Source organism: Crocuta crocuta, unplaced genomic scaffold, assembly GCF_008692635.1.
Source record: "Crocuta crocuta isolate KB4526 unplaced genomic scaffold, BGI_CrCroc_1.0 scaffold6, whole genome shotgun sequence".
Lineage (NCBI taxonomy): Eukaryota > Metazoa > Chordata > Mammalia > Carnivora > Hyaenidae > Crocuta > Crocuta crocuta.
The window spans coordinates 7,078,392-7,091,978 of NW_027531917.1; the positions used below are offsets into that span (position 1 = coordinate 7,078,392).

General features: G+C 36.2%; 1 protein-coding gene across 1 annotated transcript in view; it reads right to left on the reverse strand.

The window, feature by feature from the left end:
* Window positions 1–13,587, reverse strand: part of LOC144240579 (uncharacterized) — a 32,462-nt gene that overhangs the window by 17,441 nt on the left and 1,434 nt on the right. The window contains exon 2 of the mRNA XM_077774941.1: window positions 12,304–12,435. The gene's annotated coding sequence lies outside the window, so the exon portion shown is untranslated. The remainder of the gene's footprint in view (window positions 1–12,303; window positions 12,436–13,587) is intronic.

Below are 13,587 nucleotides of genomic sequence, written 5' to 3' on the forward strand. Positions count from 1 at the left end.
CAGGAAAGCCTCTCAGGTAGCCACACTGGGAGCAAGCCCTGCTCTTTGATACTCCAGCAGCTGAGGCAGGAGGCTAAGTGCCTAGGGTGACCACTGGCCTCAGGAACGAACCACACACAGCCTCAGATCTCTCAACAAATTGAAACTCAGACCTTGCCCAGTGTGCCCTCAGCAGGCAAAGCAGCTCATTGCAGTCAGCTGGGCTGAAGGCAATCACAGATCAGCCATAGCAGGGAAAATGCAGTCATCACAGGAGATAAGCTAGGAATGTCTGATTCTGGAGACCAAGGGGGATTGTGCTATAGGACACTACAGAAACTAACAAGGAGCATGATTTTCAACACCAGAAGACATAGCTGACCTACCTAATACATAGAAACAGAGAATTAAACAAAATGAGGCGACAGAGGAATATGTCCCAAATGAAAGAACAAGACAAAATTCATAGCAAAAGCTTGATAAAGAATTCAAGTCAATGGTCATAAGATTTGAACTAAAAAAAAAGTGAATAAATTCAGAACTTTGACTAAGATTTTAAAAATATTAAAATGAACCAGTCAGAGCTGAAACATTCAATGGCTAGAATAAAAAATAGCATAGAGGGAATCAATAGCAGATTTGAGTATCAGAACAAGGTAACCGGAAGTAACCAAGCTGAACAGCAAAAAGAGAAAAGAATAATAAATGAGAACAGATTAAGGGAAATCAGTGACATTATTAAGCATATGAAATTCACATTATCGGGGTCCCAGAAAGAAATCAAGAAAAAGGGGCAGGAAACCTATTTAAAAGAAAAATGCTTGAAAATTCCCATAACCTGAGGAAGGAAACAGACACTAAGATCCAGGAAGCAGAGAAAGCCCTTGCCAAGATGAACCAAAAGGAAATCCACACAAAAAAACATAATGGCAAAAACAATGATTGAGAATTTCAAAAGCAGCAAACGAGAACAGTTACATATATGGAAAACCCCAGCAGGCTATTGGCTGATTTTGCAGAAACTTTGAAAATATCATGCTACTCCCTTGTGGACTACAAAATACTTACAGGATAAAACTTATGACCCAGAATACACTACCTGACAAGACTATCATTCAAAATAGAAAAAGAAATGAGTTTCCCAAACTGAAGTCAAGAGTCATCACCACTAAACCAGTCTTACAATCATGGGAATCATATAAGTGGAATAGCCCATAACTAGCAGAAAATTATGAAAGGAAAATATTTCACAGGTAAAAGCAAACATATAGTAAAGGTGCTAGATCAATCATATATAAAACCAGTATAGATGTTTAAATACAAGCGTTGTAAAATCAATTATATCTGCAAATATTAGTCAAGGGATATGTAAAATAAAAAAATCTAAAATATGATATGATACACATAAAAAGTGAAGGAGGGAGTAAAAATTTAGTAATTTTAGAATGTTTTCAAACTTAAATGACCAGTAAAATAAAAAAGACCTCTAGTAACAACAAATTTCAAAATTGTAATAGATAAACCCAAACACACACACACACACACAAAGCAAAGAAAAGGACTTTAGGCATTATACTGAAGAAAGCCATCAAACCACAAGGGAAGGGTGCAAGGGAGAGAAAGGAACAGAGAAGAACTGTAAAGACAACCACAAAACTCTGAACAAAATGGCAATTAAATATATAACTATTAATAATTCCTTTAAATGTAAATGGCCTAAATGCTCCAATCAAAAGACACAAGGTGGCTGAGTGGCTCAGTTGGTTGAATGTCTGACTCTTGATTTTGGCTGAGGTCATGGATCTCACCGTTCATGAGTTTGAGCCCCACAGTGGGCTCTGTGCTGACAGCACAGAGGCTTCTTGGGATTTTTCCTCTCCCTCTCTCTGCGTCTCCCATTCTTGTCTCAAAATAAAAAGAAATTAAAGGCTTTGCTTCTTTAAAAAAAAGATACAGGTGATTGGTTGGATTAAAAAAATAAGACCCATTTAAATGGTACTTAGAAGAGACTCACTTTAGACCTAAAAACACAAAGTATGAAGAAACAGACCATAAAATTAGAAGTGAAAAAAAGGTAAGCCTAGAAATACTTATATTAGAAAAAACATAGACTTTAAAACAAAGTCTGTATTAAAAGCCAAAGAAGGGGACCACATAACCATAAAGAGATCAATCCAACAAAAGAAAATAACAATGGTAAATATCTATGTACCCAACATATAGCACCTAAATACATTAGCAAATATTAACAGACACAAAGGGAAAAATTGACAGTAATATAATAACAGCAGTGGAGTGTAATACCCACTTGTATTAATGAATAGATTATCCAGACAAAAAATCAATACAGAAAGTGTCTTTGAACAACACATTAGACTTAATACATGAACTTAACAGATATGAATGGAACATTCTACCTCAAAACAACATATTCTTTTCAAGTTCACATGGAACATTCTCCAGGATAGATCACATGTAGGGTCACAAATCAAGTCTCAAAAAATTTAAGAGGATTGACATTGTATCAAGCATCTTTTCCATTCATATAATGATATGAAACTAAAAATCAATTATAAGGGAAAAAAAACTAGAAAACCATCACCTTGTGGTGGCAAAACAACATGCTGCTCAACAATCAGTGGGTCAACCAAGGAATCAAAGAAGACATAAAAATATACATTGAGGAAAACGAAAATGAAAACACAATGATCAAAAATCTTTGGGACATAGCAAAAGCACTTCTAAGAGGGAAGCTTACAACAATGCAGGCTTACCTCAAGGAACAGGAAAAATATCAAACCACCTATTTTTTTCACCTAAAAGATCTTAAAAAACAAGAGTAAACAAAGCCAAAATCTGGGAGAGAGAAATAATAAAGATTAGAGCAGAAATCAAGAGAGACAAGAAAAAAATTACTGAAACCAAGAGCTAGTTCTTTGAAAATATAAATAAAATTGATAAATCTTTACACGGAGTAAACAAGAAAAAAAGACAGGACTCAATACATATCAGAAATGAAGAAAGAGAAATAACTGACACCAAAATACAATTATGAAAAATTATATGCCAACATGTTGGACAACCTAGAATAAATGGATATATTCCATTAGAAACACAGAATCTCTGTCAGAAAGAATTAGAAAATTTAAAGAGACCAATTACTAGTAACAAATTGAATCAGTAAAAATTCCCAACAAATAAAATTCCAGGAATGGATGGGCTTATTGGTGAATTCCACCAAATATTTAAAGAAGAGTTAATAGTTCTTCTCAAACTATTCCAAAAAATATAAGAGGGATTCCTGCTTGGCTTCGTTGGTATATCATACAACTTTTGACCTCAGGGTCATGAGTTTGAGTCCCACATTGGGTGTAAAGAAATAAAAATAAATAAAAAAATAAAATATATAAGGGGAAGGATAACTTCAATATTTATTCTATAAGACTAGCATTATCTTGTTACCAAAACCAAAGACATTGCAAGAATATATCTGACAAGCACAGATGCAAAATCCTCAACAAAATACTAACAAACTATTCAACAATACATTAAAAAAATCATTCACCATGATCAAGTAAGATTTATTACAGGGATGCAAGTGTGGTTCAATATTTGCTAACCAATTAATATGTTATATCAAATTAACAAGAGAAATGATAAAAAAAAAACTCAATAGATGCATTTTTTGACAAAATGTTCATAAGTGTTAAATGAACAAATATGTTCAAATGTATCATCTGTTTATGACAAGAGCTCTTGACAAAGTGAATTGAGACAAAACTACTTCAACATAATAAAGGCCATATATGAAAACCCCATACCTAAAATCGTACTCTGTGCAAAAAACGGAAAGCTTTTGTTCTGAGATCAAGAACAAGACAAGAATGTCCACTCTTCCCAATATTATTCAACAGAATGCTGTAAGTTGTAGCCACAGGAATCAGACAAGAACAAAAAATTAAAGGCATCCAAATTAATTAGGAAGAAGTAAATTGTTACTGTTTCCAGATCACATGATACTATATATATAGAAAACTCCACCTAAAAACTATTGTAACTGATAAATAAATTTAATAAAGTTTCAGGATAGAAAATTGTCGGAGGCTGCGCTGGCTCCGACAGGTCCAGGGGTCCCTGAAGGATGGACGGTGTCGGCGAGAGAGAGTGAGAGAGCCCCGAGATCCTTTCTGATACCAGGCAGGCATCTCTGTCCTGTCGGTTTTGGTGTCTTTATTTATAGGTCAAAAGTTAACATGGCATCAGGAAATGGAATGTTTACAATGGATAGCTCTTTGTGATAAGGTGTTTTTGGAAAATGTACAGAAACAGGTTTTACAGAAGTCTTCTTGCAGAACAGCCCCAATTATAGTGAAGTTGAGTAACTAAGAAAATAACAAGGTGTTCACATTATAATAACACTAAGATTAAGTCATAGGTTTGTAGATACTCTTATCCATCCTCATCACAGCTGCCAGGGTAAGGGAAGGTGTTTGTGGAAAGTAGGCCTTAGGGAAGGGGCTGCTATACACCATCAGTTAGCAAAGGTGTATGTACTAACTTATCTTCTGCCCTTATCTGTTCCTTCTCTCTAAGTTAGGCTCTTTGTCTCCGGGCAAGACTTGGTTTTCCAGTTATATGCTTTATTGCACCAGAGAGCCAACCATACCTTTAAAGAGTTTAGCTTATTTCCAATACATAGAATAGCCTCTTTGAGTGCATTTACCTTTGTGTCTACTTTTATGATTTCTTGAATAGCTAGGGCATGAGAGACATTTTTGGTTAGTTGATTTGCATGTTGAGCTGTATGAACATCTTGGACTAATGCAACAGTAGAAACAGAATTGTACATGTAAAGGTCAGTCTTTTATGAGTAGGGGTCATTAGCCTGTTCATAGCTCAAGGGAAAGTATGGAGGGAAACAGGACCTTCTGGAGACACGATGTCTGTTCCCATAATCAAAAGAAGAAGTTCCCACAATAAGTTCCTTCACAAGGTGCAATCATACCAGGGCCGGAATAAGGGGACAAGTCGCTCCCGATATTGATCAACAAGGTACCCTAGGGGTCAGTGCTCAAGCAGAAATAATTGAGTGGGAGTAAATATCGGTCGTCATCTGATTGGCAAGAGACCGTGCAAACTTGCTTTAACCTCACCAGGAGTTTTCTCAACTAGTGGGCTCAGAATGGCTCCCAACAGAAAATTACTATTAAAAATCTGTTGCATTTTCATACACTAAAAATGAAATAGGAGAAAGAGAAAATAAGTAAGTCCCATTTACAACTGTATCAAAAAGAATAAAATACCAAAGAATAAATTTAATCAAGGTCAAAAACCTAAACTCTGAAAGCCATGACACTGATGAAATAAACTGAAGAGGACACAAACAAATGGAAAGATATACTATGTTCATAGATTAGAGAAAATGATACTGTTAAACTGTCTACAGTACACAAAGCAATCTACAAATTCCATACAACCCCTATCTAAATACCAATAGAATTTTACACAGCACTAGAAGACAGACTCCTAAAATTTGTATGGAACGACAAAACACCTTGAACAGTCAAAGCAATCTTGAGAAAGAAGACCAAAGCCAGAGGCATCACAATTTTAGGTATCAGAAGCTGTAGTAATCAAAAAAGGATTGTTTTGCACTGACACAAATATAGACACAAAAATCAATCAAACAGGATAGCAAGCCAATGAACTGACCCTTACATGGTCAATTAATCTGCAGCAAAAATGGCAAGAATATACCATGGGTAAAAGACAGCCTTCCTAAATGGTTCTCAAGAAAACCAGACAGCTGTATGCAAAAGAATGACTGGTTTGCCTTTTTTTATACCATACGCAAACATGAACTCAAAAAGAAAGAAAGACCTAAGTTCAATACCTGAAACCATAAGATTTTCACAAGAAAACATAGCAGTCTTTTGGATATCAGTCTTAGCAACATATTTATGGAGACATCTTCTTAAGCAAGGGAAACAAAAGCAAATATATACTTTTGCCAGTGCACTACAACAAAAAGGTTTTTCACAACAAAGGTTAACAATCAATGAAACAAAAAGGCAACCTATTGAATGGGAGTAGATATTTGCAAATGATATATCCAATAAAGGATTCATATATATAACATATTAAGAATTTATAAAAGTCAACACCAAAAATAAATAATAAATAGGCAAACATATCAATATGGTTTAAAAATGGGCAGAGGACCTGAACAGACATTTTTCAAAGGACACAGATGAGCAACAGACATATGAAAAGATGATCAACATCACAGCAGGGAATGTAAATTAAAACCACAATGAGATATCGCCTCTTACTTGTCAGAAGGACTATAAGCAAAAAGACAAGAAGTAACAAGCACTAGCTAAGTTGTGGAGAAAAAGGAAGACCCATTCACTTTTAGTGGGAGGGCAAATTGGTGCAACTACTTCAGAATACAATGTGGAGGTTTCTCAAAAAAGAAATAAAACTAGAACTACTTTCGGATCCAGTAATTCCACTACTGGATATTTACCCAAAGAAAACAAAAACACTAATTTAAAAAGGTGTATGCACTCCTATGTTTATTGAGATCTTGCTATTTGCAACATGATGGACCTAGGTAAAATTAGAGAAAAACAACATAGGAATAACATAGGAAACAACATAGGAAAAACAACATAAGAATCTCAAAACGGACCCAAATACAGAGATCAAGTTTGTGATTCCCTGAGGGGAATTGAGGAGGGGATGGCAAAATAGATAAAGGGCATTAAGAAATACAAACTTCCAGTTATAAAATAAATAGGTCACGGAGTTGAAAGTACTAAATAGGAAATATGGCCAATAATATCTTAATAACATTGTATGATGAAAGATGGTGACTAAGCTTACCATGGCCAGCACTGAGTAATGTATACAATTCATGAATCAATATGTCATACACCTGAAATTAATATAACATTGTATATTAACTATACTTTTTTAAGAAATAAAATTTGAGGAGGAGGGGCAAGATGGCGGAGAAGTAAGGAGCTCCGTACTTGCACTCGCGCCCATACATCACACAGAAAAGATCTGAAGCCATTGGAAACCTTACAAAACCTGAGAGATTGGGAGACAAAGGACGCAGANAAAGGGATCAGAGTAAATGAATAATTAAAATGAAAAATGTTATAAACATTGTAATGTCACTCAATGTCATATGTATTTCAAAAAGGAAACATTCTTCTACTTAACTGTAATATGGTAAAGGACTTTCATTTAAAACAATAAAATTATCTAATAACCAGTTACATTCATTTTTCTATTGACTCAATAATATATTTAATACCTTGTTATGATTGTTTGTTTTTCAATCCAACCAAGGACCATGCATAACATTGAGTTGTAGTTTTTTTTCCCTTGATCTCCTTAATCTTTTTAAATAGCCCTTAATCTCTTTTCTTTATCCCTTTAAAATAGAGCTATGTTCTTGCTGTTTTGTCTTTTCCATCATTGATATCTTAAAAACTCAGGTTTATGTGTGTGTTTTAAATATGTTTCACAACTGAAAATTTTTTCAACAATTTTGTATTGTAGTTAACATACAGTATTATATTAGTTTCAGGTGTATAACATTGTAATCGACAATTATACACATTACAAAATGCTCACAGTGATTAAGTGTAGCTATCATCTGTCACCATAAAATGTTATCATAACATAATTGACTAATATCCCTATTTTTTATTTATTGCATAACTGGGAGTTTGTTCCTCTTAATCCTTTTCACCTATTTGAATTTGCTTGATTATTATCTCTTTGTTCAGATTAAACACCATTTGTCTAGAGTACTATAAAAATAATGTGTCACTTTAAGTTCATCACTCTAGTAAGGCCAGAAGATCATTTTGTAATATTCTTGATATTAAATTCCATTACTTGACATAAGGTGATATCAGCAGATTTCATTATAAAAATAAGTCTTTACAAGATTAATAATCACATTGCTAACTATGTAGTAACTAAAATCATTGATAATGTGTATTGGTTATTACACTGATGATCGAAACATGTTATATTCTATTATTCTTTCCGCTTACATTATGGGCATTTTTACATATAGAAGAGACTTTTGTTCTCTGCATTCTTGCACATACATGCATGTTTCACAGGGCCTCAATGTTTATTTTTATTCAGTAAGCTTTTCAAACATCATATTATTGCACTTTGCCTTATTGTGGTTTTCAGATACTTTTTTAAAAAACAAATAGAAAGTTTATGGCAACCCTGCACTGAGTAAGTCTAGTGGTATTATTTTTTAATAGTATTTGCTTATTTTGTGTTTCTGTATCATATTTTGATAAGTCTCATAATGTTTCAAATGTATTATTATGTTCGATGGTGATCTGTGATCTTACTATTATAATTGTTTAAGGCACCATAAACCCCAAAGACTGCAAACTTAATAAATGTGTGTTTCTAGACTGTTCTAGCAACCATTGGTTTCCCCATCTCTTTCCCTTTCCTTAAGCTTCCCTATTCCTCTGAGACACAACAATATTGAAATTATAGGTTCTGGCCCCAAATGGGGACATAGGAAGACTCTGAAGTCACCTCCTCCAAGGACACACTACATCTACACCTATTTATAAAGCAGTTATTCTGAAGACCTGAGGGCTGACAACAGCTTCTGCACAACAAAAGGTAGAGAGACCAGAGTATGGCAAAGGGACGAAGACATGGTAGCAAAGGGACTGCCGGCCTGATGCTGCAAGCTACAGTGAGGAGGGCTAATACAAAGCGACTTTAAACAGATCTGTGTGCTCTGAGGCATGGAAAAAAAAAACACAGTTTATAAAAGCAACTAGAATATAAAGGAATCAGCTCTAAAACCCTGCCAAATGGTGGGAGAGCTACTGGAATTCTGTGTTCAAGGCTCTGGCAAGCACCACAGTTTACATCCCCCCTCCACCTTTATTGCACAGACAGGAATAGGGTCTGGACACCATAGCTGGCCTGCTGTCTCAGCAAGCCCAGGCTCCAAGCCCGTACAAACCCCAGATACCCTGGGACCCAGGAAAAAAATCCATGGTTTAAAAAGGCAACTAGAATATAAAGGAAGTAGCCCTAGAACCCTGCCAAATGGTGGAGGAGTTGCTGGAGCTCTATGCTGGAGGGACCGGTGAACATACATTATGTTCCCTTTCCACCTTGCTAGCAAGGACAGGAACAGCAGGCATTGGCACCCCCAAGTACCGTGCCTCAGTTCCAGCTGCCCCACCCCACACCCTGAGCTGCCCTGGGCTGTGCTGGTCTTAACTCCAGTTACCCTGCCAGGGCACCTCCTGTACTGAGCACACTGAGACACCCCAGCTTACACCCTGTTTGGCTTCAGCAGTTCTGCCAAGGTGCACTTCTGTGGAGAGCCCTGGGACACCTGGCTTATGCCCACTTCAACTTCAACTATCCCGCCAGGGTGCCCTCTGTGCATAGAGCTCTGTGTATAGAGCCCCAGATCTCCCTAACTTGCATTTTCAGTGTCAGCCATCCTGACAGGATGCCCTCTGTGCAGAGAGCCCAGGGACTTACATGGCCCATGCCCACTTGGGTTTTAGCTTACCTCCAGGGCACCCTCTGTGCAAAGAGCCCTTGTACTCCTGGGTCGTATTCAGCTTTTTACAGTCCTGCCATGTGGCCTCTGTGTGGAGATCCCAAGGACTACCCCCCACCCATGCCCACTTTAGCTCTGGCCATCCCACTAAGTTAGGCCCCAGTACAAGTGCCCCGGGCCCCCCAGTGCATGCCAGCTACATCTCAAACTAGACAGCTGCAGTTACCATGCACATACAGAACACAAAATGGAAGACAATACACAAGATCACTCCTTCAAGTTTAGGAGAAGTAACTATTTTGCCTAATTCATAGAAACAAATACAGGAGGTCAAGCAAAATGAGGAGACAGAGGAATGTACTCCAAATGAAAGAATAATACAAAAGCTCAGAAAAAGAACTAAATGAAACAGAGATAAGTTAATATGCCTAATAAAGACTTTAAAGTAATGATCATAAAGATGCCTATCAGACTAGAGAAAAAAATGGATAAACTCAGAATTTCAGTAAGAGATAGAAAATATACTTGAGAACCAATCAGAGTCGAAGAATACAATAACTGAAATCAAAAGTACACTAGAGGGAAGCACCAAGAGATTAGTCAATGCAGATGAATGGGTTGACTGTCTAGAAGACAGGGCGATGGAAAGCACCTAAGATGAATGGCAAAAAGAACAATGGATTTAAAAAATGAGGATAGGTTAAAGGATTTTTTGGAGAATCTCAAACAAACATTCATATTATAGGGGACCAGAAGGAGAAGAGAGAAAAAAGGCAGAAAACGTATTTAAAGAAATAGTAGCTGAAGATTTTCCTAATCTGGGAAAGGAAACTGATATCAAGTTTCAGGAAACACAGAGATTTCCAAAACAGATAAATCCAAGGAAGTCCACACCACATACATAATAATTAAAATGTCAAAGTTTAAAGATAAAAAGACAATTTTAGAAGCAGCAAGAGTGAAAAAGAAGTTATGTAAAAGAAACTCCATACAGCCATCAGCTGATTCTTCAGCAGAATCTTTGCAGGCCAGAAAGGAATGGCATGATTTACTCAAAGTTCTGATAGGAAAAAACCTACAATAAAGAATATTCTACTGATAAAGTTGTTACTACTCAGAATTGATAGATAAAACGTTTCACAGATAAACAAAAGTTAAGAGCGTTTATCACCTATAAACAGACCTTATAAGAAATGTTAAAGGGACTTCTTTACAGGGAAAAGAAAAGGCCATAATTAGAAGAAAATTGTGAACCAAAAGATATAAAATATGACAACATATACCTAAAATATGGAGTTGGAAGTAAAGGAAGAATTTCTTTTAAAACGTGTTTTAACTGAAGTGACTATCAACTTAATATGGATTGCTATATGTTTAGGATGTTATAGATGAACCCCATGTTAACCACAAACCCAATACCTATAGCAAATACACAAAAAATAAAGAGAAAGAAAGCCAAGCATGACACTTAATAAAATCATCAATCATAAGGAAAGAGAGCAAGAGAAGAAGAAACAGAGAACTACAAAAACAACTAGAAAACATTAACAAAATGGCAACAACTTCATATTTATCAATAATTATTTTAAATGTAAATGGTCTAAAGACTCCAATCAAAAGACAAGGTGTGCCAGAATGGATTAAAAAGTATGACCCATTATTATGCTGCCTTCAAGAGACTCACTTCAGATCTAAAAACATATACCAACTGTATGTGAAAGAATAGGAGTTCTGGATACTCAATGCCATTAGCCTTTCTGTCAGTCCAAATAGGAAGGGCATGTTTTTCTGGCATTGAGACAAGAAAAATGTAAATTATGTGGCACCCTTATTTCCCTTCCCATGCTGGCATTCATCCACTTAATAGCTTGCTTGCCTGCCTTTTTCCAAGTGACTGGTGCAGCTACTCTCTACCCTGTTGGTTATATAGGGAGTCATAGGTTTTCACTATATTTCCCAATCATGTCTCTGCATTAAGTCTGCTTTACTACCTACAGAGTGCATGGATGATAAGGGGCTCTTGACGGTGGAATCTGGGCTAACATATGAAAGGACTCAGTGCTAAGGTATAAGAAAACAAACCTGTCCTCAAGCTGAGTGGGTGATTCATTAACCAGTAAAGAAATTGTGCCTTTATTCCTTTTTGCAGGGAAATCCACTAATAAGGGAACTACTTGTTCAAAACATCATCACCTTCTTCAAGGAGTCAGCTTGAGGCAAGGAAGGACAAAGAGATACAGGGGGAATGGAGGAAACAGTAAGGGTGGAGAAAGAAGGAAAAGTCTGCTAAAGGGGAAGTGCCTTTAGGTCTCACATTTCCTCTCATTTTTTCTTAATGTTTTGTTCTGGTAATCCAAATCATATTTAATTTTCTTCTTAGAATTATATCCCCCCAAGTACCACTAATTAATTTGTTTGGGATGAAATCCAAGAATCCCAGAAAATACATTAATTTATCCAAATCAAAAGAACTGTTCTTATACCATTAAAGAACCAAATTCTTATATATCCATTCAAAATATGACAAAAATTAGCTTTTTAGGAGAAAGAGCTATAGGCAATATTCTTGCATTTTTATACTTTCCAATCATATGATCTTAATGGCATTTTAAAGCTTGTTATTCATGCTATTTCAATAATAAAATCTTGAACTGAGAGAGTATAGTAGTATAGCTAGAATTCCAAAAGAGTGGAGAGCTGGAGGGGAACCCTTTCTATAATTCATGGCCACTTACCTGACTACTGTATGGCCACAGAGCATCAGCTGCAATGCTCAGTTCAGGAACTTACAAACATCCTGTCTTCATTATCAGAATTGTTGGGGAAATATAGTTAAAAACAAAATCTTCTCTCAACCCAGAAAACCTCTGCACAAGGGAGGGAGAAAAAACAATGTCATTATTGCATAAGCATTAAACCAGAATGTGATGTGCAAATCACAGGCAATTTGCCAAGAGTTTGCAAAACCAGAAACACATCTCACCCGTTCAAAGAGCTAGGCAGACACATACCATTTACATACATGTTCTCAAGATAAACAATAACCAGTCCTCAAGTAAGAAGACTTGTCAGCATCATTATCAGGCAGTTTATCCTAATATTATCATCTAATTGTGGGGATTACCTGTGTTAATTGGCTTTACCCAAAGGAAAAATAAATTTCTCATATCCTTCTGACATGAGGTAGTTCTGCAATTTGGAAAAAAGATGCCGCAAAAATTAGGCTCCTATTCTCCCACAGAAACTGGGAGATCGGGGCCTTGTCCTTGTTGATGATTACATTTCAAGGAGCCGGCTCCCTGCTTGTTGAAAGAGACATTTCTGGGTCATAAAGCTGGCAAGTGGTGTTTTTAGCTTTTAAAAAAGATTTGCAAATATTTCAAAGAGACAGATAAGAATTCAGTATTGTGAAGTTTTCTAAAGTAAATGCTCTAAGGAACAGCAGTCCGTTCCCCTATTTTCAACAGAGAGAATTAAGCTTCTTATTTTTAATTTGTATTTTGCTCTTACAATGGCAATAAATAGGACACCTACTTTCTACTTATATGTTAGTCGGGGCGTGCCAAGAGCAGTAACAAACAACTCCAAAATCTCAAGGGTTTCACAAAACAAAGATACATGCCTTGTTCATGTAAGTCTAATGGCATGAAAAGTGGGTATCTCTCCATACCATCCTTCAGGGTTCCTAGAATTTCTCCCTGGTGATTTTTCTAGCAAGTACTAGGCAGAAAGGAAGCAAAAGGAGAGGGAGTTCTCTCAAGTTATTGTGTGGGAAAAGAGTACGTCCTATTTTGTTTTCTATATATTTAAGAATTTTAAGCACATATTTTTATGATATTAAACATTATTTTATCTCCAAAACGCAGGTGTAAAAGAGGCCAGCAAAGTCGTCACTTTCTGATTTTATTTATAGAAGGTCCATGACCTTACAACAATAATCGCTGATGGTAGAAATAAGGTTGTCTCTGGGGCAATGAGCAGGCAAGAAGGAGATGAAAGAAATATCCCATACCACCGCC